Source organism: Oryctolagus cuniculus, chromosome 6 (genome assembly GCF_051225735.1).
Source record: "Oryctolagus cuniculus isolate XC-2025 breed Fujian yellow rabbit chromosome 6, ASM5122573v1, whole genome shotgun sequence".
Taxonomy (NCBI): Eukaryota; Metazoa; Chordata; class Mammalia; order Lagomorpha; family Leporidae; genus Oryctolagus; species Oryctolagus cuniculus.
Genome location: NC_142872.1, coordinates 116,701,744 through 116,727,085, shown reverse-complemented (window position 1 = coordinate 116,727,085; position 25,342 = coordinate 116,701,744). Strand labels below are relative to the sequence as shown.

At 40.1% G+C, this 25,342-nt stretch overlaps 1 protein-coding gene across 1 annotated transcript in view; it reads right to left on the bottom strand.

Annotated features, from left to right (window-relative positions):
* The window catches only part of NECAB1 (N-terminal EF-hand calcium binding protein 1), a 236,341-nt gene that overhangs the window by 198,762 nt on the left and 12,237 nt on the right, over positions 1-25,342 (bottom strand). The window lies entirely within an intron of this gene.

Here is a 25,342-nt window from a genome sequence, read left to right as displayed (position 1 = left end):
TGTGTCCATGCACCCAGCAAGCAGTCAAGAGGAGACACCTGAATCTGGCTGAGAGAATTGACAGGGGGCTGGGTGCTTGTGACTCTGTGAGCTCTCCATGTTGGAACTGTGAAAACACTGTGGCTGTGTGTGAGTATGCAGGATGTGGCACAGTCACTGTGGGCAGTTCCACAACCTCGGGCTCCCTGATTGCCTGATGAGAGTCGTTGCTGCAGGATCTGTGCTCACACTGAGGACTGTGCAGATCCTTAGTGTGGTTCCTGTGGCAGCTCTGGCAGTTGTGACCATCTGGGGAGTGAACAACCAGATGGAAGACCTCTCTCTCTGTCTCTACCTCTCTCTGTAACTCTTTCTTTCTTTCTTTCTTTCTTTTTTTTTTAAGATTCATTTATTTATTTGAAAGTCAGAGTCACATAGAGATAGGAGAGGCAGAAAGATAGGAGAGCCAATTGGCTGCAATGGCTGGAGCTGCACCAATCCGAAGCCAGGACCCAGGAGCTTCCTCCAGGTCTCCCACATCGGTGCAGGGGCCCAAGAACTTGGGCCATCTTCTACTGCTTTTCCAGGCCATAGCAGAGAGCTGAATGGGAAGTGGAGCAGCCAGGTCTCGAATTGGCACCCATATGAGATGCAGGCCAGGGCGTTAAACCGCTATGCCACTGAGCCACAGTGCTGGCCCCTCTGTCTTTCAAATAAATAAAATAAATATCTTTAAAAAATTTTAAAAAAGAAAAAAAAACTGTTAACCAGAATACTGTACCCTGCAAAGCTCTCATTTATGAATGAAGGTGAAATAAAGACCTTGCATAACAAACAGAAATTTAAAGAATATCATCACTTGTCTAGCCTTACAAAAGATGCTTAAAGATGTGCTACACACAGAAATATGGAAAGAACGTGAAGGCAAAAAATCTTTCTGTAAAAGTACAAAGGAAATTCAAAGTAAACAAAAGGAATATTTATGGAAAAATCACAGGGCCAAATCGTTACTTATCAATATTCTCTTTGAATGTAAATGGCCTCAATTCTCCAGTTGAAAGATACAGACTGTCTTAATGGATTAAAAAACAAAACCCATCTATTTGCTTACAGACTGAAAGTCAATGAATGGAAAAAGATATTCCATGCTAACAGAAACCAAAAAAGTGCTGGTGTAGCCATCCTAATATTATACTAAATAGACTTAAACACAAACTTTTAAAAGAGACAAAGAAGGACACCATGTAATGATTAAGGGATCAATTCAACAGGAAGATGTGACTATAATAAATGTATATGTACCTAATTACAGGGTACCTGGCTATTTAAAAGAAATGTTAAAGGATCAAAAGGGAGACATTGTTTCCATACAATAGTAATGGAGGACTTCAATATCCCACTTTCAACAATGGACAAAACAACCAGACAGAAAATCAGCAAGGAAAAAGGGTTAATCAATATTATAGATCAAATAAACCTAATAGATTTCACAAAACTTTTCATCTCACAGTTGCAGAATACACATTCTTCTCACTAGTGCATGGAATTTTCTCTAGGAAAGACCACATGCTAGGCCATAAAGCAAGTCTTAGCAAATTAAAAAAAATCAAAATCATGTCATGCATCTTCTCTGATCACAATGGAATGAAGCTGGAAATCAACAACTCATGAATCTCTAGAACATACGCAAACATATGGAGACTGAACAACATGGTCCTGAATGAACAGTGGATCATAGTGGAAATCAAAAGAGAAATAAAAAAAACTGTTGAAGAACAATTTTTTATACTATTTGCTGAAATATTCATTTAGTATATAGTTAATCATATGTGTTTAAAGTTAATTGAAAATAGATCTTAGTAAATATAAGAATCAAATAGAAGAGGGAAAAGAAAGAAGGGTGAGAGTGCGGGTGGGAGGGAGCATATGGTGGGAAGAAACACTGTGTCCCTAAAATCATATTTATGAAATGCAAGAAGTTTATATACCTTAAATAAGAGGTTTCTGGGGAAAAAAAGAAAATCCTCAAGTATAAGAGATGAAGAATCACTTTTCTAAATAATGTAAGAATCAAGAACAAAAGAGTTAAGAGAAAATATTAAAAAATATTTTGAACTAAATGTGTATGACCATATAGCATGTCAAAATGATTGGGATACAACAAAAATAGTGCTTCAAAGGAAATCTATACTATTAAATGAAAAAACTATAATAGAAGAGCTGAGTATGTTAGCTTCAACCTTAGGAAACTAGAAAAAGAATAATAATTTGAGCCAAAACTAGTAAAAGAAACAAAATAATAAAAATTATAAAGAAGTCCCACAGGATAATAAAGGAGAACTATGTAGAGATCTATACAAATGTCAGAAATTACCTGAAACAGAAATATTCTTCAAAATTCACCTACTTCCAAAACTCATTCAAGGAGAAATATTTAATATCCACATGCCCATATCTGCTAAAATAAGTGACTCACTCACTAAAAACATCACAAAATATATAGTATGGACCATATGATTACATTTCTGAGCTTTTGATTCAGTTCCATTGATTTATGCATCTATTCTGCCAATGCAACATTTTCTAGATTAAATCTTTGTGGCAACAGACGTTAACTTAAAGTAGAAAACAGACCTAAAGGTAAAATAAAAACTTAAAATAGACCTAAAGGTAAAATGAAAAATTAGGAGAAAATCCAAGTGATCTTGTGTTGAATGATGAATTTTTATATAAAACACCAAAAGCACAATTCATTAAAGAAAAATATTGATGTTAGAGCTGTGTCGCTCCCCCTCTTCGTGGAGGAACGACACAGGACCCTGCGCTGTTCTTTCATCTGCTCGGCCCTCCCCGGGTTTGCTGCTGGTTCTTCCCGGGTTGGCTACTATCCCTTCCACCTCCGTGGAAGGGCAGTTCCCCTTGGCCACATTCCCCACTTCCGCAGGGGAGCGGCACACCGCCGGCCGGCTCTCTCGGGGGCTGCACAGGTGTTCCCTCAGATGTTCCCCTTAGATGTTCCCCTTAGATGTTCCTGGTGCATGCCGTCTCTCTCCTCCTTTATAGTCCTCCTCTGCCAATCCCAACTCGGCTGCCCACACGCCGAGTACGCTGCTCTCCTCCAATCAGGAGCAAGTCCTACAGTTTATTGGTTGAACTGGAGGCAGCTGCGTAGAAGCTGTTTTCTCCTCTCCCAGCGCCATATTGTGGGAGAGCAGATGCATAGAATAAGTCTTAATTCCAGTAACTCAGTCCAGTCCGGGCTGCTCCCCACAGATCCCCCTTTCTTTTTATTTTTTGGCGTTGATACGCGCCTGTCTTCAGTGTCCCGCGGCACACACTCTGCTCTACTTGCTAGAGTTGCCACGGGTTCTTACAAGTCCTATCAATCAGGCAAACCGAATCCGGGTCCTCTCTTCGCCATGTTGTGAGGAGGTTTTTAGGCGCTGATGCGTGCCTGTGTTTGGTGACCTGCGGCTCACACTCTGGTCGAGCCGCCTGCTGGTGCTTACCGCCTTAATCAGGCAGACCGAATCCAAGCCTCCTAATTGCTGTATTGTGGGGAGGCCTTACTGATGTTAATTCGTGCCTGTCTTCGGTGACCTGTGGCGCGTAAGCTGCTAGCCGCCCGCAGGTGCTCATCGCCTCACTTAATCAGGCAGACCGAATCCAAGCTCTCACATTGCAGTGTTGTGGGGAGGCCTTTCTATTTCTCTACTTCTCTATCTCCGGGCATTCCTATTTCTCCCATTTTACTTCTATCTTCCAGCATTCCTATTTCTCTCATTTTACTTCTAAACTTCTGTTTCTCTTATCCCCGCGGCTTCCCGGCGCCCGCCCCGAGGCTGTTTTCTCGGCGGCTTTCCGGCTGAGCCGCTTCAGCCCGCGTCTCTCTCATCTACGCGGCTCGGCTTTGCGCGCACACTCCGCGGTCTCGCACTTAGCCCAGCGTTCCCTATCTACTTGTGCCCCGCACGCTCTGTCTGCGCGCGGCAGCCTCCGCGAGTCACACAGCGTAGCTTGCGTCTCCGCCACTAGCATTCAATCCAAGTTCCCCGGGCTAGCCTGGCGAATTCAACCCAGCTCACGTCTCCGCCCCACGATCTGGCTTCCCGTCCTTTGCTCCCCGGGCTAATCAGACGGATCCCAATCTGGCTTACGTTTCTGCTTCTGGTTTCAACTTTTCGCTCCCTATTCCCGGGCTAACTTGAGAATCCCAAAGTGGCTTTCGTCTCCGCCTCGGCCTGCCCCCCGCGGCTTCAATTTCCCTAACATTTTTCTCTACCCGGTATGTTTCCCCAAGCTTTCTTCCAACAATACTCCTCCCTCATTTCTCCTGGCCTCTCCCCACAGTCCGCATCCGAGTCTGTTTGTTCTAGCTTTCACTTTCGCTTTCGACCTTAGAGATTTCTCCCAGCTTCCCCCCGTAGTCCGTATCTGAGTCTATGCCTAGGCTTTTGATAGCTTCTTCCGGCACCTTTTTCGTCCGGCTTTCCCCTAGGCTGTTTGCTAGTCTCTCTCTCCGATATTTTCCACTTCTTCCCGTTTCTTCCCTCCTAAGTTTTCTATCCGTCCTAGATTTCCTATCCGTCCTGGGTTTCCTAATCCGAGTCACGGCACCATTATGTCGCTCCCCCTCTTCGTGGAGGAGCGACAGAGCTGTAGAAATTAAATCCTTTATTTTGTAGGGGGACATCTAAGAGAATTAAATAAATTAAAAACATTCAAAGAATTAAAGTTATAGATAGGGAGAAAATATTTACAAAACAATATCAGAATAAGGAGTTAAACCCGTAATACACAAAAGCTCTTAAAATTCAACAGTAGGAAAACAAAAGCCAATTAAAATATAGAAAAGATATGAACAAACAATACCAATGAAAATATACAGGTGTCAAATATAGATTTGAATAAATGCTTACTGCTGTTTGTCATTAGATAACTGAAAATGGAGATAGTAATGGGATATATGACCACACACCCATTAGAATGATTAAAACCTGAAAAATAATGAAAATGCCAATTTCTGACTGAGATGTGGAGCAACAGGACCATCATTAGTGCTGGTGGAAAAAGAAAACTGTACAGTCCCATAGGCGGGTATTTGGTATTTTCTTCACACTCCCTTCAAAATAATTTAGATATATTAGAAATATATATAATAACCCCATTGAAGAGAGTGAGAGAAAATGGAACAGACCTAAGTAACTTTGGAGTTGAGTAGAGACTACAGCTAAAGAAAAAAAACTGTACATCAACACTGTACTGTAGTTGATAAGACTGTTTAACATGGAGCTATGAGTTAAACATTCTGTCATTGCTATACATATAAACTGGGATTAAACAATTATGTAAGTGGATGGTGGATGCTAGAAGCAAGGTTTTTCACTGTTGACATAAGATGTTACAAATCAGCAAAGGGAGGAGGTCAGAATAACCCACATGGTTATAGATTAGAGTCTGAGTTATCACTATAATCTCAAGTTTGGCTTGGTTCAGATGCTTGTGAATACATACAGAAACATGTATAGATACAGACCAGTATACACACATGCATTTCCTTGGTCCATCAGCTCAGAGGGCTTAAGCAAACATGAGACCTAAAACAATAAGCCCAGCTATCATCCATATCTTGCTTTCTTTTATTTCTCTTTGCAGAAAAAATTATTACTTTTATTAAATCTCAAGGTTTATTTTAGTACATATCTTTTTAATTTTTTAATTCCATTTGTAAAATTTTTAACTACTTCAATACAGTTCTGAGGATATGATATTCCCTTTCTGTCTCCCTCCCACACTACCTCTCCCTTTCCCCCTTCTCCCCTTCACTTTTGAGATAATGTATCCTTTTTCAAAAAAAAAAAATATTTGAGAGGCAGAGTTACAGACAGAGAGAGGGAGAGACACAGAGAAAGGTTTTCCATCTGCTGGTTCACTCCTCAAATGGCCAAAATAGCCAGAGCTGAGCTGATCCAAAAGCCAGGAGCCAGGAACTTCTTCTGGGTCTCCCATGCAGGTGTAGGAGTCCACAACAGAAATCTGGATTGAAAGAGGAACAGCTGGGACAAAAATCGGTGCCCATATGGAATGCCACAGGAGGAGGCTTAGCCTACTACATCACAGCGCAGGCTCCAAGATAATATATATTAATAATTTACATCGCAGTCTGGGGCTTAATGCTCCAGTAAAGAAAAAGGTCAGCAAATAAAAGCCAACAATCCTAGTTTAGTAGAAATGTAGGCAATGGCTTTAAACAATAATCAAATCCATACCTTGGTTTCTAATAACATTTTTTTTTTTGACAGGCAGAGTGGACAGAGAGAGAGAGAGAGAGAGAGAGAAAGGTCTTCCTTTGCCGTTGGTTCACCCTCCAATGGCCGCTGCGGCCAGCGCGCTGCGGCCGGCACACTGCGCTGATCCGATGGCAGGAGCCAGGTACTTATCCTGGTCTCCCATGGGGTGCAGGGCCCAAGCACTTGGGCCATCCTCCACTGCACTCCCTGGCCACAGCAGAGAGCTGGCCTGGAAGAGGGGCAACCGGGACAGAATCCGGCACCCCAACCGGGACTAGAACCCGGTGTGCCGGCGCCGCAAGGAGCAGGATTAGCCTAGTGAGCCGCGGCGCCGGCCCTCTAATAACATTTTTTAATGAAGAAGACCAGAGCTTCTTGAAGAAACCATTGATTCTATACCTAATTATAAAATTTAAAAGGTAACCTTGAAGCATCTGGTAGAGCTGGAAATAAGGAAGTGCTCAATTTCCTTCAGCCCATAACAGTGAGGTATGTCAAAGGCACCCAGGAGCTCCTGGTATCCAAAGAGGGAATAATCTAAACGACAAAATAAATTGTAGCAATGGATTATAATCCAAGGTATGTAATAAATCTGAGTGTGGTTTATAAATAAATATTGAGGGGAAAATAAACATATCTCCCATTTTCAAGAATTTATGAAGAAATGAAGCCTTTAAGTACCTGTAGCATAAGTTCTTGCACCTTAGGTGTGGGTTTTGCAATAATGACTTTCTCCCAAAAATATGTAAAGGAAGGGAAATAGTGAACTTTACAGTGGGGAAACTTTACAGACACTATCTCAGCTAGGTGGGCAACAGCAAGGTCAGCAGTTATAGATCACATTGACAGTAGATATGAACCCTAGATAGAGTGTGATAACTCCTTACCTTTGTGGTCTTCCCACCTTCCTAACACATAATCCCATTTGACCATGACACAAATATCAAGCAATTTCCAACAAAAAACATTCTACAGAATACCAGACCTACTACTCTTCAAAACTGCTAAGATTATCGAAAACGAGAGAAGTCTGAGAAACTGCTTCAACCAAGAGGAGCCTTAGGATACATGATAGCTCAATGGAGTGTTATCCTGGACAGGTTCCTGGAACAGAATGGATACTAGATAAAAACTGAGGAAATCTGGACAAAGTATGGACTTCAATTGATAAAAATATATCAACATTGACTTACTAATTATTTGTCCCATCCTACTGTAAGATGATTATAATAATGGAATCTGCTGTCCTTTATCATATGAGAATTTCCCATGTAGTACCAGCTTGCTAATATTCAAAACTGTTGTCCTATGATCTTGCAAAGCATATTAAACTTTATTGACTGTAGTCAACAAGGTAATTTTATGAAATATCTATGTCTGATTTTTCTTTTTTTTGGGGGGGGGGGTAAGAAAACTGAAATACTAATGATGTCCCTGAAAGACATCTCCCAGGAAAGATTCCTGGAAGTGGATATTAAAACTGCCATAGGTTCAAAACCACTATCTGCCCAGATACTTAAGTTGCAAGTTGAATAATTTAGTCAAATGTTTGGCTTTTTACTGAAGTGACACCAAATATTTAGTTGCTTCATCAGGAAAGTTTATCTGTTACATCAAAATATTTTTGTCACTTAGGACTGTGTTGGGAATATATTTTTAAAAAAACTGCCTTTGTCCTGAGAGAATGAGTGTATATTAGTCTTTATGCCTAGAAAGGATGTGCTTCTAATTTAGTTTAAAAAAAATCTATGTGGTGTCTGTCACTTCCTCAGAGAATTAACAGTGACATTTTATTTGTGACTAGGAGAAAAGCAATAAGAAGCACATCTCTATTTACTTAAGCTTTCACAGAATGAAAGATAAAGCATTTGTTAAAGGAGTATTTAGTTATCTGTAGAGGATACAGATTCAAAATTAGCAACATAAAGAAAACATTTGTAAGCAAGTTTCTCAGAAAAATGAAAAATAAATATTTAACACAGGCATTAGATATAGAAAGAGGAATACAATGCATAATTGGTTTATTTCCCTTTCCCCTCCTCCATACCTCCATTCCAACTATATCATTAAGACTTTCCTACTTGGCCTATCCTCAAAAAGAGGAATATCTGTTGTTTTAGCTTGGCCAAGATGTTATTCTCCTATCTTTCAGTAAAAACACTTTAATTTTTACTTGAGAGATCATCTGACTTCTCTTTCTCACTCTAAGTATATTAGATGTAACCTCATGTATTCATATTCAGGGAAGATATGCACTCCGTGCCAGCAGGATCAGTCTATTCCATCTCTTAGTTATTGTTCAACATGTCTAGTTGATCATCAGAAAAAAAATCTTGCGACTTTTGCTAACATTTTTGTACAGAGAAGATCTCCACTTATTCTGAACCACTGAACTAGTAGGGTGCCTTTCAGGACCTATATCACTATCCCTAGAAAGAAAGCCTACTTATAAGGAAAATCAAAACTGAAATATGGAGACAGGGAAGGAGACAGAGAAGGAGAAAGTGATTTCTAAGCACCTAGCTATAGTTCTGCCTGAAGCTATACCATTTTCTGAATATTTCGCTTACAAGAGCTAACAACTTCCCAATTTTACTTAAGCTAATTTGAATTTAGTTTTTATTATTTAAGCTGAATTGGACCTGTTTGAAAATCATCTTCCTTTTTTCTACCAAACAGAATTTTCAGGCTTCTTTATAGTTGAGGATAATTATTCCATGAGCCTTCCTATATCACCCTTAGGCCAAAGACTTCTTCCTCGCCTGAACTCTTAGACATTGCTTATAATTCACTTGGCTTAGTATTATCTCTTGCATTGTTGATGACATCATTACTCAATTTTTCTCTGTGTCTATAGTTAACTTACAAATAGGATCTAGGCTCCCAGATGAAAATGTCACCAAACAACCCTTGAGAAGTATCCCTGGGATTTCAGGTCCCTATGAGTTTAAAGTTGATTGACTACATTTTCTCAAATCAATGTGCAAAAATCAAAGGAAAATTCTTCCTATGACACACACATATAATTTGTCCTTGTAATATGAAGCTTATAAGGGTTCGGAGCTGTTACAGTCTGCCTTCTGTGATTAATTCACAAATGAAAAAAAAACATATCTTTAGGGCCTGCGGAAATTAGTGAAGACAAAGGAAAGTCAATATGTTTTGATTATTCATGATGTGCTAAACATTCCTGGGGCTTTACATATATTTACCATGCTTATTGCTCAAAACAGCCCTGCAAACTAAGTAAATGAGGGAACAAACTCAGAGAGGTTAATTAATTTGTCCAGGATCATACCCTAGTAAATGTATTCTAAAGTTTATGTATTCTTTTGTGTTTCTTTTCCCACTATCTAGTATATGTCTGGCATAAAAAGGGCACTCAGAAAATATTTGGAAAGTGATTGAATGAACAAACAGCAGAGCCAAGATTAAAGCTTGCTGTCTTTGGTTCCAAATCTCCATTATACCATACCACTTTCAGACAGCATTATAGTACTGTTACACAGATTTTTATCTTGTGCTTTTAAATTACATAGAATCACTTAGTATTCACGTGTAAAGATGGATATTTCAAGATTTCAAGGGTGTAACTGTTACAGAAGTGAGCAGTAGAAGAGGAAGCATGCTGGTGAAGTGCTAGGAGTTTGGGGTTAGAAGAGAATCTGGATAGAAATTCTATTTAACTCACTGTATGTCCTCCATCAAGTTTCATATGTCTCTTATTACCCATTGACAAAACTGGGATTATGAAAACTATATTCTTTGCAAGAGTTTTATGGAGATTAAATGCATGATTGCCTGGCAATAATGTGTGGCAGGAAGCCATCTTTTACTAAGGCTATTTACTTTAACTGTAATACTTTGAGTATTTATTTTTGAAGATTGAGCCAATAATAAAGCTATAAAATAAAATAAAAAAACTATGAAAATTTTCAACCATTTTTAGAATTTAGATGTGACTGAGAATATTAAGGGAATGGGGCTGGCACTGTGGCCAAGTAGGTTAATCCTCCACCCGCAGCACCAGCATCCCATATGGGCACCAGTTCAAGTTCCAGCTGCTCCACTTCCAATCCAGCTCTCTGCTATGGTCTGGGAAAGCAGTAAAAGATGGCCCAAGTGCTTGGGCCCCTGCACCCACGTGGGAGACCCAGAAGAAACTTCCACGTGGCTGCAGGGACCCAAGCACTTTGGCCACCTTCTATTGCTTTCCCAGGCCACAGCAGAGAGCTGGATCAGAAGTGGAGCAGCTGAGATTAGAACCGGCACCCATATGGGATGCTGGCACCGCAGGCAGAGGATTAACCTACTGTGCCACAGTAGTGACCCTGGTTTTGTGGTATTCTGAGTGCAAGATAATGGAAATTGTAACTAGGGTGGGAGATTTGAAAGCAAGAAAAATAATTAAATTTTTTTTTTCAGATGATATGATTTTATTACCAGCACAGATCACTTCCTCTTTTCCTTTACCCAAGCACAACAAGAGTATCACAGGGTGGCCCACACAGTGAGTTTATGCCACAATTTAGAAACGTCAAGCTTAGGAAGCCCCAATTATTTATAATGGGCTACAAATAAACTTGCCATAACTTGTTCTAGAGGAAGACATTATTTTTAGTAAATGAACCTGCTATTTGCTCTGGAGGGAAGCACTATCTCTATTTTCCAAGACCGTGTGATACACAACAAGCATTGGAAGGCTAATCCAGAGCGAAGGTGGTCAGGGTCTCTGCTCACAAGACGTACAGAAATGCAATATGAGGATTCATGAAGAATTGTCTCCCAACAGTAATTTATTAATCATATTTATTCCAAACTTCTTTTTCTCAAATTTTTCTTTTTATTTGAGGTATAACAATTGTACATATCAATGGAGTACAGTGTGATATTCCAATTCATGTCTATGATGTGTAATGATCAAGGCAATCAGCATTTCCATCTCGATCATTTTTTTGTTTGGGATCTTTGAACTCCTGTTCTATTTATTCATAAATACAAAACAGTTTATTGTAAACAATTGTTACCCTGTTGTGCTGTAAAGTACTAACACTTACTCATCCTATCTAACTGCATTTTGGTACCCGTTATCCGATCAACCTTCCTGTATCCCTGTTCCCTCACTACACTTCTGAATCTTCAGTATTCACTATTCTACTCTTATCTTCTTTGGAGTAAATTTTTTTTTTAACTTTTATTTAATGAATATACGTTTCCAAAGTACGAATAATGGATTACTATGGCTTCCCCCCATACCGTCCCTCCCACCCACAACCCTCCCCTTTCCCACTCCCTCTCCCCTTCCATTCACATCAAGATTCATTTTCGATTATCTTAATATACAGAAGATCAGCTTAGTATACATTAAGTAAGGATTTCAACAGTTTGCTCCCACACAGAAACATAAAGTGAAAAATAATAGATGATTTTTTTTTAATGATGATGAAATCAGATCAGACCTATTGTCATGTTTAATCCCAGTGAGAGTCAAGTTGGGAGTTGATAGTTTCTTTTCTTTTTTTTTTTTTTTTTTTTACAGAGGATCAGTTTAGTATGCATTAAGTAAAGATTTCAACAGTTTGCACCCCCATAGAAACACAAAGTGAAATATATTATTTGAGTACTCGTTATAGCATTAAATCTCAATGCACAGCACATTAAGGACAGAGATCCTACATGAGGAGTAAGTGCACAGTGACTCCTGTTGTTGACTTTACCAATTGACACTCCTGTCTATGGCATCAGTAATCTCCCTATGCTCCAGTCATGAGTTTCCAAGGCTATGGAAGCCCTCTGAGTTCTCCGACTCTTATCTTGTTTAGACAAGGTCATAGTCAAAGTGGAGGTTCTCTCCTCCCTTCAGAGAAAGGTACCTCCTTCTTTGAAGACCTGTTCTTTCCACTGAGATCTCACTCACAGAGATCTTTTGCCAGAGTGTCTTGGCTTTCCATGCCTGAAATACTCTCATGGGCCTTTCAGCCGGATCCTCATGCCTTTAGGGCTGATTCTGAGGCCAGAGTGCTATTTAGGACATCTGCCATTCTATGAGTCTGCTGAGTATCTCACTTCCCATGTTGGATCACTCTCCCCTTTATTTACTCCATTGGTTAGCGTTAGCAGGTACTAGACTTGCTTATGTGCTCCCTTTGACTCTTAGTCCTTTCATTATGATCAATTGTGAACTGAAATTGATCACTTGGACTAGTGAGATGGCATTGGTACATGCCACCTTGATGGGATTAAATTGGAGTCCCCTGGTATGTTTCTAACTCTACCATTTGGAGCAAGTCAGCTTGAGCATGTCCCAAATTGTACATCTCTTCCCTCTCTTATTCCCACACTTATATTTAACAGCAATCACTTTTCAGTTAAGTTTCAACACTTAAGAATAACTGTGTATTAATTACAGAATTAAACCAGTCATATTAAGTAGAACAGACAAAAAAACTACTAAGAGGGATAATGTATTAAGTTGTTCATTAACAGTCAGGGCTATGCTGATCAAGTCACCATTTCCCATAGTGTCCATTCCACTTCAACAGGTTTCCTTTTTGGTGTTCAGTCAGTTGTCACCGATCAGGGAGAACATATGGTATTTGTCCCTTTGGGACTGGCTTATTTCACTCAGCATGATGTGTTCCAGATTCCTCCATTTTGTTGCAAATGACTGGATTTCGTTGTTTCTTACTGCGGTATAGTATTCTAAAGAGTACATATCCCATAATTTCTTTATCCAGTCTACTGTTGATGGGCATTTAGGTTGGTTCCAGGTCTTGGCTATTGTGAATTGAGCTGCAATAAACATTAGGCTGCAGACCGCTTTTTTGTTTGCCAATTTAAATTCCTTTGGGTAAATTCCAAGGAGTGGGATGGCTGGGTCGAACGGTAGGGTTATCTTCAGGTTTCTGAGGAATCTCCAGACTGACTTCCATAGTGGCTTGACCAGTTTGCATTCCCACCAACAGTGGGTTAATGTCCCTTTTTCCCCACATCCTCGCCAGCATCTGTTGTTGGTAGATTTCTGAATGTGAGCCATTCTAACCGGGGTGAGGTGGAACCTCATTGTGGTTTTGATTTGCATTTCTCTGATTGCTAATGACCTTGAACATTTTTTCATGTGCCTGTTGGCCATTTGGATTTCCTCTTTTGAAAAATGTCTATTGAGGTCCTTGGCCCATCTCTTAATTGGGTTGTTGGTTTTGTTTTTGTGGAGTTTCTTGATCTCTTTGTAGATTCTGGTTATTAACCCTTTATCTGTTGCATAGTTTGCAAATATTTTTTCCCATTCTGACGGTTGTCTCTTCACTTTCCTGACTGTTTCTTTTGCAGTACAGAAACTTCTCAATTTGGTGCAATCCCAATAGTTAATTTTGGCTTTGACTGCCTGTGCCTCCCGGGTCTTTTCCAGAAACTCTTTGCCTGTGCCAATATCTTGAAGGGTGTCTCCAATGTTCTCTAGTAACTTGATGGTGTCAGGTCGTAGATTTAGGTCTTTAATCCATGTTGAGTGGATTTTTGTGTAAGGTGAAAGGTAGGGGTCTTGCTTCATGATTCTGCACGTGGAAATCCAATTTTCCCAGCACCATTTATTGAATAGACTGTCCTTGCTCCAGGAATTAGTTTTAGATCCTTGATCAAATATAAGTTGGCTGTAGATGTTTGGGTTGATTTCTGGTATTTCAATTCTGTTCCATTGGTCTATCCATCTGTTTCTGTACCAGTACCATGCTGTTTTGATTACAACTGCCCTGTAGTATGTCCTGAAATCTGGTATTGTGATGCCTCCGGCTTTGTTTTTGTTGTACAAGATTGCTTTAGCTATTCGAGGTCTCTTGTGCCTCCATATAAATTTCAGCACCAATTTTTCCAGATCTGAGAAGAAGGTCTTCGGTATCTTGATTGGTATTGCATTGAATCTATAAATTGCTTTTGGGAGAATGGACATTTTGATGATATTGATTCTTCCAATCCATGAGCATGGAAGATTTTTCCATTTCTTGGTATCCTCTTCTATTTCTTTCTTTAAGGTTTGGTAATTTTCATCGTAGAGATCTTTAACGTCCTTGGTTAAGTTTATTCCAAGGTATTTGATTGTTTTTGTAGCTATTGTGAATGGGATTGATCTTAGAAGTTCTTCCTCAGCCATGGCATTGTCTGTGTATACAAAGGCTGTTGATTTTTGTGCATTGATTTTATACCCTGCTACTTTGCCAAACTCTTCTATGAGTTCCAATAGTCTCTTAGTAGAGTTCTTTGGGTCCCCTAAATACAGAATCATGTCATCTGCAAAGAGGGATAGTTTGAGTTCTTCCTTCCCAATTTGTAACCCTTTAATTTCTTTTTCTTGCCTAATAGCTCTGGCTAGAACCTCCAGAACTATATTGAATAGCAGTGGTGAGAGTGGGCATCCCTGCCTGGTGCCAGATCTCAGTGGAAATGCTTCCAACTTTTCCCCATTCAATAGGATGTTGGCTGTGGGTTTTTCATAAATTGCTTTGATTGTATTGAGGAATGTTCCTTCTAAACCCAGTTTGCTTAGAGTTTTCATCATGAACGGGTGTTGTATTTTATCAAATGCTTTCTCGGCATCTATTGAGAGAATCATATGGTTTTTCTTCTGCAGTCTGTTAATGTGGTGTATCACATTGATTGTCTTGCGCACATTAAACCATCCCTGCATACCAGGGATAAATCCCACTTGGTCTGGGTGGATGATCTTTCTGATGTGTTGTTGCATTCTATTGGCGAGAATTTTATTGAGGATTTTTGCATCTATGTTCATCAGGGATATTGGTCTGTAATTCTCTTTCAGTGCTGCATCTTTTTCTGGCTTAGGAATTAAGGTGATGCTGGCTTCATAGAAAGAATTTGGGAGGATTCCCTCTTCTTCGATTGTTCTGAATAGTCTGAGAAGAATTGGAGTTATTTCTTCTTTAAATGTCTGGTAGAATTCAGCAGTGAATCCATCTGGTCCTGGGCTTTTCTTTGTTGGGAGGGCCTTTATTACTGTTTCAATTTCTGTCTCAGTTATGGGTCTGTTTAGGTTTTCTATGTCTTCCTGGTTCAATTTAGGTAGGTTGCATGTGTCCAGGAATCTATCCATTTCTGATAGGTTTCCCTGTTTGCTGGCATACAAGTCCTTGTAGTAATTTCTGATGATTCTTTTTATTTCTGTGGTGTCTGTTGTTACATTTCCTTTTTCATCTCTGATTTTATTGATTTGGGTCTTTTCTCTTCTTTTTTTAGTTAGTTGGGCCAATGGGGTGTCAATTTTGTTTATTTTTTCAAAAAACCAGCTCCTCGTTTGGCTGATTTTTTGTAATGTTTTTCTTGATTCAATCCTGTTGATTTCTTCTCTGATTTTAATTATTTCTCTTCTCCTACTAGATTTGGGTCTGGTTTGCTGTAGGTTTTCTAGATCCTTGAGGTGAATAGAAAGCTCATCTATTTGGTGTCTTTCCAATTTCTTGATGTAGGCACCTATTGATATAAACTTTCCTCTTAACACTGCTTTTGCTGCGTCCCATAAGTTTTGGTATGTTGTGCTGTTATCCTCATTTACTTCCAGAAAGTTTTTGATTTCTCTTTTGATTTCTTCTATGACCCATTGTTCATTCAGGAGCATGTTGTTCAATCTCCATGTGTTTGCGTATGCTCTAGGGATTCCTGAGTTGTTCATTTCCAACTTCATTCCTTTATGGTCTGAGAAGCTGCATGGTATGATTCTAATTCTTTTGAATTTGCTGAGACTTGCTTTATGGCCTAGTATGTGGTCAATCCTAGAGAAGGTTCCATGTACTGCTGAGAAGAATGTATAATCTTTAGCTGTAGGATTGAAAGTTCTGTATATATCTGTTAGATCCATTTGGGCTATAGTGTCGTTTAAATCTACTGTATCCTTGTTGATCTTCTGTCCTATTGATCTGTCTATTTCTGAGAGTGGAGTATTGAAGTCCCCCAGTACTATTGTATTGGGGTCTAAGTCTCCCTTTAAGTCCGTTAACAAATCTTTTAGATAAACCGGTGCCCTGTAGTTAGGTGCATATACATTGATAATTGTTATATCTTCCTGTTGAATTGATCCCTTAATCATTATGTAGTGTCCCTCTTTGTCTCTCTTAACGGTTTTTGTGGTAAAGTTTATGGTGTCTGATATTAAGATGGCTACGCCTGCTCTTTTTTCATTTCTGTTGGCATGGTATATCTTTTTCCAGCCTTTCACTTTCAGTCTGTATGGATCTTTGTTGGAAAGATGTGTTTCTTGTAAGCAGCAAATAGATGGGTTTTGTTCCTTAACCCAATCAGCCAAACGGTGTCTTTTAACTGGACAGTTCAGGCCATTCACGTTCAATGTGACTAATGATAAGTGGTAACTTTGCCCTGCCATTTGCCAAAGATAAGTTCTAATATATGCTTTGAATTCCCTGTGATCTTTTGCTGTGAGCTTTCCTTCCTTGGTTTCCTTCCTTTACCTTCTTTCATATTGATGACCGTGTTTCTTTGTTTCTGTGTGTAACACATCTTTAAGCATCTTTTGCAGGGCTGGACGAGTGGCAACAAATTCTTTCAATTTCTGTTTGTTATGAAAAGTCTTTATTTCACCTTCATTCACAAATGATAGCTTTGCAGGATATAATATTCTGGGCTGGCAGTTGTTCTCTCTTAGTACCTGGGCTATATCTCGCCATTCCCTCCTAGCTTGTAGAGTTTCTGATGAGAAGTCAGCTGTGAGTCTGATTGGAGATCCTCTGAGAGTAATCTGACGTTTCTCTCTTGCACATTTTAGGATCTTTTCTTTATGTTTCACTGTGGAGAGTTTAATTACAACGTGTCGTGGTGAGGATCTCTTTTGGTCGTGTTTATTAGGGGTTCTGTGAGCTTCCTGTACTAGGATTTCTCTGTCCTTCTCCAAACCTGGGAAATTTTCTGCTAATATCTCACTAAAAAGGCCTTCTAATCCTTTCTCCCTCTCCATGCCTTCAGGAACTCCTAGAACCCGAATGTTGGGTTTTTTAATAGTATCCTGAAGATTCCCCACAATATGTTTTAGATTTCTAATTTCCTCGTCTTTTCTTTGGTCTGACTGTTTCCTTTCCTGTTCTCTGTCTTCTAAGTCCGATATTCTCTCTTCTGCTTCTCCCATTCTGTTTGTAAGGCTCTCTATTGTGTTTTTCATTTGATCTATTGAATTCTTCACTTCAGTCACTATCCCAGTTTCCTGTTGTACTAGTTGTTTCGTTTCATTTTGATTCCTCCTTAATATTTCATTTTCACGAGAGAGATTTTCTATCTTGTCCATTAAGGATTTCTGTAGTTCAAGAATTTGTTTTTGAGAACTTCTTAATGTTCTTATCAATTTTTTTGAGATCTGCTTCTTGCATTTCTTCTATGTCATCATCCTCATAATCTTGAATTGGGGTGTCTTTTTCATTTGAGGGCTTCATGGTGACTTCCTTGTTTTTATTACCTTGGTTTTTGCGTTTGTTATTTGTCATATTGGAGATATTTGGTTTCTTCACTGTGGTGCTTTTTCTTGTTATACTATGACTCTAGATTAAGTGGACTATCTGTTTTTGATGGAGCCTTAGGGCTTGAGATGGGTGTGGCCTGAGAGCTCTGTTTGGTGTGCCAAAGGTGACACTCCCAAGTTAGGCGTGGTAAACCTCTCTCTCTCTCTCTCTCTCTCTCTCTCTCTCTCTCTCTCTCTTTTTGATTCAAAAGGGAAGTTATTCTGCACAGCTGAACAAAGTTGGAGGTAGTTAGCAGGCAAATGATATACCCACAGGAGCCAGAGATCGGAAGCTCTTTCCCAAGGACCACACAGGGAATCTGTTCGGCCCTCGGAGTGGGCTCAAATTCTCCTTCAGTCTCCCACTGGGTTGCCAAAGTTACGGAATTGTAGCGTCTCTGGAGAGTGCTCACGTGAATTCCGTGAGTTCTCTCCCCCACCGTCTCTTTTTTCACAGTCTCAGTTCAGTAGCACCACAAATTTACTAGGTCCTAATCTCCTGTTAATTCGCCCCACCCAGAGTCAGGTTTTACTGCTAGGCTCAGGGCTGGTGCAGACCTGAGGTCGCTCTGCTTATGACGTATGTCCAAGATGGCGCCTGCTCTTTGTCTTGCTCGCCCTTGAGAGGTGAGCGGAGAGAGAGAAACCCGTGTCCATACCAGTCACCTTTTTTTTTTTCCCTCTCTCTCTCTTCCAGTTAGCTTGGTGAAGTCCCCCCCGCCCCGGGGGTCGTTCCCTCTAGTCTCCTCTCTCCGCTTGCCTGCCGGTGTCTCGGGTTATTGAGGTTCGGCTCACCTCGCGTTCCAGCGCTGGTGTGTTGAGTCTGCCGCTGGTGTCCCGAACTGTGGGCTCCCACGCTCTCCACGCAGGTCTGCTCCCCTTCCAGCGCCGATGTGTGGACTCGGAGCCCTGGACGTCCCAAGTCTCCCCGCTGTTGCACTCCCCTTCGAGCACTTGCGCGCAGACCCTGCAGCTTGCGCAGCTCAGTCCCGCAGCTCGGCTTCCGCGGCTCAGTCCCGCGGCTCGGTCCTGCGGCTCGGCTTTCGCGCGCGGTGGGCGACCTTGTTCTCCCAGTAGGTCCTCCGATTCACGCCCACTGGATCCAGAAGAGTTTTGTCTGCAATATTTTCCTGGTTCTTTTTTCTGAGGCTACCGTAACTCCCCTTTTATTAAACTAAATTTTCTCGGACTATCGGTGCGCGCCCTCACTATTCCGCCATCTTGGCTCCGCCCCCGAAAAATAATTAAATTTTAAGATGTTTTGGCAGTGCAACCAACAGAGCCTGTTAATAAACAGATGTACAGTTATAAGAGAGAGAGCAGAATCATGGACACCAATGAACTTTTGGTAGGAGGAATGTTGAATGGCAGTGCCACGTCCTGAGATAGACTCTGCTAAAGGACATGGTATGTGTTCAATAAATATTTTTACAAATAGAGAAACCGTAATCCATAATTACTACCCATTTCTTAAAGTGTTGTGCCTTTACTCTTGCCTTTCCCTTTCCCTGGAATTACAACTTCAGACATTTTGGGAACATTCCAGTAGAATTAGACTTATCTTCCTTTGTGGCCCCACAGCAACTTAGTCATACTTACTAAATACTAACTATAAATCAGGCACCAGACCAATCACTAGAAATACAGGAATATGCAGCTCCCATCCTCAGAGAGCTTACGATGTAATAGAAGATGGAAGGGAGAGCATGTCCCAAATTATTCGGTACAATGTGGTAAATTTATGATACACAAGATACTCTAGATAAGAGAACAGTGTGTAATCCAGCACAGGCACTAATGTTTATGGAGTATATATTTGTGCCACGAGAGATTGTGCTATTTCATTTAATGATCACAACACCCCTATAAGACATGCAAAAGGGCAGAAGTAGCCACCCAACGTTAGACAGCTACTGACACACTAGTAGACAAATTGACTCCTGTCTCCAAAGCCATTCCTTTGTCAAACAGAATCCAGAGACGGTTTCATAGGAGAGATAAACCCAAGCTGAAATCAGAGGAATGAGGGACATTTCCAGGAGAGGAAGCTCTGCATGTGCAGACGCTGAGTGATGGAGATCTGGAGTTCAATGACCTATGAAATAGCTGAAGGAGAGAAGGTGGGCAGGTGATATCCTGCTAAGAAGTCTGGATTTTATACTGCACACAACAGTGAACAAGACTATTTTGTACAGAGAAGTGATAGGATGAGATTTTCACTTCAGAAAGGTCACTCCAATATAACACATACTGCAGAATTCTCTCACAGCATTTTATTGCAGGATATAATTATTTTCTAATTCATGTATATCTCCCATTCTAAATAGAGAAGCTTTTTAAAAATTTTTTGAGGTTTATTTATTTGAAAGTCAGAGTTCGGGCCAGTGTTGTGGCGTAGCAAGTTAAGCCTCTACCTACAAGGCTAGCATCCCATGTGGGTGCCAGTTTGAGACCTGGCTGCTCCACTTCCGACCCAGCTCCCTGCTAACACACCTGGGAAATCAGTGGAAGATGGGTCAAGTCCTTTGGTCCCTGCACCCACGTGGGAGACATGGGAAAAGCTCTGGGCTCCTAGCTTTGGCCTGGCCCAGCCCTGGCCATTACAGCCACTTGGGGAGCAAACCGGCAGAAGAAAGATCTCTCTCTCTCTCTCTCTAGCTCTATCTCTCCTCCTCTCTCTGCAATTCTGCCTTTCAAATAAATTTAAAATTTTTTTAAAAAAAGTTATATAGAGAGAGGGAGAGACAGAGAGAGATCGATCTTCTCTCCGCTAGCTCACTTCCCAAGAGACTGTAACCACCAGGACTGAGCCAGGCTGACGCCAGGAGCCAGGAGTTTCATCCAGGTCTTCCCACGAAGGTGGTAAGGGCCAGGAGTTTCATCCAGGTCTTCCCATAAAGGTGGTAAAGTCCAGGAGTTTCATCCAGGTCTTCCTACCAGGGTGGTAAAGGCCAGGAGTTTCATCCAGGTCTTCCCACGAGGGTGGCAGGGGCCTAAGTTCTTGGGCTATCTTCCACTGCTTTCCCCAGGCCATTAGAAGGGAGCCGGATCAGAAGTGGAGCATACGGGACATGAATCGGCACCTATATGGGATGCTGGCGTCAAAGGCAATGACTTTATCCACTACGCTACTACACTGGGCTCAAACCATGAACCTTTTTTTAACCTATTATTTTCTTATTTAATGAAAAAAGAAAGGAAAGAAGGAGACATGTGAAGTTTTTTTTTTTTCCTAGTGGGGAATCTCCATACTATTAAAGGGGGCTATACTAGTTAATATTCCTATCAACAGTGTATAAAGTGCAAACTTTAACTGATCTCTATTCCACTCTTCGTAGTGTGGTAGTACTGACTTTAGAGTCTTATTTATTTTAGTAAACTTAGTGCCTAACATGATATCTTGAAAATAGAAGCAATGTATAACAGTAGGTGAAAGAAGGACAGGAGGAAGGAAAGAAAGCAGGAAGGAGGAAGGGAGGGAGAGAAGAAGGAAGGATTGAAGGGGGGCTGAAACTAGAGCTATTTTGGTTACTTTAGTGCCTAACATAAGATCTGGCAAACAGAGGCAATGCATAATAGCAGAGGAAGGAAGGAAGGAAAAAAGGGCTGAGGCTAGAGTTCAAGATCTTCTAATTCCAAATCATTTCTATGTTTAATTCTCATTAGTTTTAATAAGATAGTATTATAATATGATATTATTATTATTATAGCAACTATAATGCATCATACTCTGGGATCTAGATGGATTAGAGGAAATGATTCAATTGCAGAAACAAAATGGGAGAAGAATGCTGGGCAGCCAACCCATACATCTTGGTTACAGAAAGTACTCAAAGTAGGAGCAAGTTCAGAGTGAACAACACACTCTATATGCACAGGCTTCAGGATTTAGTTTCAGAGTAGGGTCTGACTTCTCATCCTTTGACAGCCCAAGGCAGCTATTTCTTGGGCTCAAGAATGTGAATCTAAAATTTCTGTTTGTTTCTGTGACAGCTGATAAGCCCAGCTATATAAAGATAAGAATCTTCACAGTTTTCTGCTTCTGGCAAAAAGTAACACATTTGTGAGTGTGAAACTGCTTTACATTTTAGAAAAAAAAAGTACTATGGAAATAAAAAAATGTTTTCCTTATTTTCTTAAAAAAAGAAAAAATCCATTACAGTCAGAACTTGTTCCACCCACACACTTCAAGGCTAGATGAGCCACTCCTTCCAGTAAGGTTGTTGTTAGGGCAAGAGAATTTTTCTTTGTTTAAGTGAATCACTCCTAATCGATTTTGCTTTGATTTTCAAGCTGGTGGGTGTATATAGTTGAAGAGTATGCATATGCTTGAGAGTAAACAAGAATATAGAGCTATTTGCAAGTCCTACTCATCTGTAATAAGTTATCTGATTCTTAGTTTCACTCATTTTCCCCAAAGAATTTGAGAAAAGAGTAAGAAATTCTGAGATAAAAATCAGCCTTGTGTCAATAATCCCTAATTCCCAGAGTCCATCCCTTAATCCGTCCATCTTATTTAGGGTTAAGAGCCCTGATTAGAAGATAAGAAAGCCTAAAAAGCCCATTGGGGATAGTGGGTGGTGCTTGACCGAGTAATTTATATCAAAGGACAACCTTTTTACCAAGGAGGGGCAAGACACTTACTCAGACTTCTGTTCCTTTGAATGTTTGCTAATTGATGCCCCCAATCTTTAGGCAAAATGTTCTCATTTACTGAACTGTTTCAGCTTTGTATTCTCCCATGCTAATAAAACAAAATCTAAGCAAACAAATGAAAAAGTCGCCAATCTCAAATACTCCACTCAAAGTTAATTGATTATAATCCAAAGAAATATTTAAAATATCTCCAGACACCCAAACACTAATAAGGTATTCTTACGCTAGGATTTTTCCTTGTCAATGTTATTTTATGGAGGTATTTTGGTCATTGAGTCCTGAATCTTTCAGATTACCAAGACAGCATTTAGTGCACTAAATAAATAAAACCAACATGTTCTGAGGAACTAGAACATCATACTTAAGATCTATGCAAATTCAGGTTATAACTATTATATACTAATATATGGTTGACAAATTGATGCCTGTCTTTTAAGCCATTCTACTGCCAAACAGATTTCAGAGAAGGCTTCATGGGAGGGGTAAACCTGAAATTAAATCAGAAGGATGTGGGCCATTTCTAGGAGCAGAAACACAGATGGATGGGAGATCTGGAGTTCAAAGTCCTGTGCTGTAGGGAGAGGAGAGGAGGCTGGGAAGGTGCTATCATGCTAAGGAGTCTGTATGTATATGTGTACATGTAGACTGAAAAGCATACATATGTGCAGGCACAACAATATTAGCCCATGCCACTAATTAATAAAAAAACAGGTAAATAGAAAACAGTGCTTGGTTCGGTTGAATCATACATATGATTGTGTTTCTTATTCAGTTTGAGGCCGAATTGTTGCTTATGTACTTCTTATAAATAGACCCCAAAATATTTATTGACTGTCTGTGTCATGGCACACATTTTGCTCACTACTGTGGACCTCACACATTTCAACCCTCACACATTTATTAAGTACAGGAGGCAGGAGGCTATACTGGATTAAAGATCTGAGGAGAACTAGACAGATCTCTTAAAGAGATAAGTCCTTTGACGGCATCAAAAGCTCCACCCACAAGACTAGTGTCTGCAAATACTAACTGATAGAATAAAAAAGGGAGAGAATGATCCAACATGGGAAGTGGGATACACAGCAGACTCATAGAATGGCAGATGTCCTAAACAGCACTCTGGCCTCAGAATCAGCCCTTAAGGCATCCAGATCCGGCTGAAGAGCCCATGAGATATTTCAGGCATGGAAAGCCAAGACACTCTGGAAAAAAAAAAAAAAAAAAAAAAAAAAAAAAAAACACCACGCTAAAACCTATATGAAAGATCTCTGTGAGTGAGATCCCAGTGGAAAGAACAGGTCATCAAAGAAGGAGGTACCTTTCTCTGAAGGGAGGAGAGAACTTCCACTTTGACTATGACCTTGTCTATATAAGATCGGAGCCAGCGAACTCAAAAGGCCTCCATAGCCTTGGCTACTCATGACTAGAGCCTAGGGTGATTACTGATGCCATAAACAAGAGTGTCAATTTGTTAAGTCAACAACAGGAGTCACTGTGCACTTACTCACCATGTAGGATCTCTGTCCTAAATGTGCTGTACGTTGTGAATTAATGCTAAAACTAGTACTCAAACAGTATTTTACACTTTGTGTTTCTGTGTGGGTGCAAACTGTTGAAATCTTTACTTAATGTATGCTAAGCTGATCTTCTGTATATAAAGAGAATTGAAAATGAATCTTGTGAATGGAAGGGTAGAGGGAGCGGGAGAGGGGAGGGTTGTGGGTGGGAGGGAAGTTATGGGGGGAAAAAGCCATTGTAATGCATAAGCTGTACTTCAGAAATTTATATTCATTAAATAAAAGTTTAAAAAAATAACAAAAAAAAGCTCCACCCACACAGACCATCTGCTGATAAAGAATGGAAACTGGGGCAGGTATTGAGCACAGCAATGGAGCTGCAGCTTGGAACACCCACATCCCATATCAATGTGCCTGGGTTTGTGTCCCAGCTCCATTTCTATTCCAGTTTCCTGTTAATGTACACTGGGAGGCAACAGATAATGGCTGAAGTACTCAGGTTCCTGACACCCATATGGGAGAACTGAAGTGAGTTCCTGGATCCTGGCTTTGGTTTGACCCAGTCCCAGCCATTGTAAACATTCAGGGAATAAACGTGGATAGAAGATCTGTCTCTGAATCAATATCTCCTCCCCATCTCCACCCCTCCTTTCAAATAAATAAAATAATTGCATAAAAATTTATAAAACAGGAAAGAATAGTAGTGTATGTTCGCAAACACAAATCAACAAGAGTCTCTTGATCCTATGGTGTTATTCACTACTATAAGCTTTCCATTTTGCCTTTTACCAAAGCTTAAAAAAATTTTTGCCCCAGACACAAAAAGACAAATACTTCGTAATTTCACTTGCATATGGGAACTCAAAAGTCAATCTATGAACAGCAGAGAGTAAAGCAGTGATTGCCAGTGTTGGGGAAGGGGGTGGGGAGTGAGGAATGGAAGATGCTGGCCAAGGGCAACAAACTTCTAACTTCAGTTAGAAGATAAACAAGTTCAGAGGATACGATGTGCAGTACTGGCGGTGATGAATATGTTAACTAATTTAGTTGAGGGTGTCATTATATAACATACACATATCTAATCATGTTATATACCATGGATATATTCAATCTTTCTTTAAGCAAATACTTTAAAATAAAAAGTGTAAATTAAAAAAAAATTTTCAAAGCAAAAAAAAAATCCATGTGTCATTTTCATTCCATTCAACTATTGTCAAGGTAAGCTTTCTCAGTAGTTTTGCATTTTTAGGCTTAATTCTGGGCTCTTCAAATCAAAGAACTAGCATCCTAAGCACTCCTATTTTCAGGGTTATCTTCATGTCTTGGATCTCAGCGTATGATTTAAAATCAACAACCAAAAAAAAAAATCTCTGCTAGACAGCATTATTATC